Genomic DNA, 2,500 nt, shown 5'->3' with positions numbered 1-2,500 from the left:
TCTTGTCCTACCTTTCGTATTTTCTCTTTTCTCTTTTTTTCTCTCTTTTTTGAAATAATATAATATTTCTGTTGATTTACTAGTATGTTGTGGCTGTCGCTTCTGTGGCTGCTTAAGAAAAAATAGTAATAATGATGATAATGATGAAAATAATGATAATAACTTCAGGATTTTTTTTAGGAAAGAACGAACCGGCAACTCATTCCGGACTCTGGGATTTTTTGTTTTCTCATCAGCTTATATTTAATCCATTTGTTTGCATATGTTTGATATTTTAAAAGTCATATGTAAATTATTTTAACTGCTTTACACCACTTTGTATAGTTCATTTTATTTATTTATTATCTTTTTATTTTACTTGGTGATTCAGGTTACTCCAATCTATGAGGTGAGTTGCCAGTGTTTCTTTTCCAGAGTTTAGACGGAGCATGGTTATTAAATATATGTTTTAGAAGGGCTTGTGGTTCTTTTATTTTTGTTCCTGATGTAGCATGGAACCCTCATGGTTGGTTCGAAGGTAAACCTGTATTGATTCTTGTTTGTTGTTTGTTTCATAGTGTTATGGTAGTTGTACGTTATTTATAAAAATGTATACAAATTTATTGTATACATACACCCCTAGAGGAGTAAGATTTGTCTTCTTCTGAGGCTCTCCTTGGGTCCTCTCTAGCTGTGGTTTGGCTCCCTGGCCAAGATGCAACATGAATTGGCCCCCCGATCAGTTAAGCCATGGTTGCAGGAGCTGGAAGATGATCCGACCAGATGATAAGTTCATGGTGAATGGTTGCAATTTCAAGATACTGAACGGATGTCAAAGTCCGGTCATTGTTCAGGATCGTCATCGTCTTGTAGAGGACAGAGAAGAGAAGTCAACGGGAAGCCACTTTGGTTATCATTTACCTAGTCGATTCGTGTATGAAATATCCCAGAAGGACAGATATGGAGTAAGCTAGAGTGACGACTTTAAGGTAAAGCCTGGTATGGAACACTGAAGGAGAGGAGTTATACATACAATTTGTTCTGATTCATAAAGACGAATAAATATTTTGCAATTGTCTGTAAAGGTTTCTTACTCCCTATAGCTTACATTGCATATAATTTGTATATAATAGATCATAACCCATTTATGTGGGATTCAGCAGTTATGGGAGAGGGAAGGAGGTGAAGATATAGCAGTAGTAGTTGAAATAGTAGTTGTACTAGTTTTAAACACACCAGTAGTAATAGTAGTAGTAGTGACGGTAGTGGTGGTTATGGTTGTAGTAGTAGTGGTGGTGGTAATAGTAGTAGTAGCTGCAGTATAGTAGTAGTAATAGCAGTTGTTGGTCTAGTCGTGGTAGTGATAGTATCAACAGTAATAGTTATTGTTGTAGTATCATACTAGTAGTGGTAATAGTAGTAGTTGTAAGAAAATAAGGACGAGAAAGCCGGGAATGAAGACAGGAAGGAGGAAGAAAAGGAGAAAGAAGTGGTGAATAGGGAGGGAAAGGGTAGAAGCACAAGGAGCAAAACATAAGCAGAGAAGATGGAAACGAAGGAGAAACGACAAGGAGGGGGGGGGGCGGGGGCAAGAAAAAGTCATGGTTTAAGAGGAAAAGGTTTGGGAGGTGTGTTTGGAGGGCGGGGGGGGGGAGGGGGGGGGGTTGACGCGGTTTTGCAAAGCCATGCGGCCGAGACCATGTTGAAATGGGTTTATGGTTGCCAGCGCTCAGCAACAGACGCCAATATTTCTATTTATTACGTTCTAGTCCTTTTTTTACTTTTTCTTTCTTGTTTTATTCTCTCTCTTCTTTTTTGTTGTATTTTACTGCCGTTTTCGGCTTTCTTGAGAGGCCACTTTGCAAAGAGTTTAGATGGAGCTGCGGTCAAGTTACTTTTATGGGTCTGCCTAGGCATATGGATATATATATATATATATATATATATATATATATATATATATATATATATATATATATATATATATATATATATATAGTGTGTGTGTGTGTGTGTGTGTGTGTGTGTGTGTGTGTGTGTGTGTGTGTGTGTGTGTGTGTGTATGTGTGTATGTATATATGTACAATATACATATATATACATATATATATATATATGTATGTATATATATGTATATATATATATATATATATATATATATATATATATATATATATATATATATATATATATGTACATATATATATATATATATATATATATATATATATATATATATATATATATATATAAATGTATTTATGTATGTATATATTTATATCCAATATATATATATGTTTATATACATATGTATATATATACATATGCATACATATATATACATATGTATACATATATATATGTATATATATATATATATATATATATAAACATATGTATACATACATACATATATATATATATATATATATATATATATATATATATATATAAACATATGTATACATACATACATATATATATATATATATATATATATATATATAAACATATGTATACA

This window comes from Penaeus vannamei, chromosome 30, assembly GCF_042767895.1.
Source record: "Penaeus vannamei isolate JL-2024 chromosome 30, ASM4276789v1, whole genome shotgun sequence".
NCBI classification, from domain to species: Eukaryota; Metazoa; Arthropoda; class Malacostraca; order Decapoda; family Penaeidae; genus Penaeus; species Penaeus vannamei.
This window is presented reverse-complemented; position numbering follows the sequence as displayed.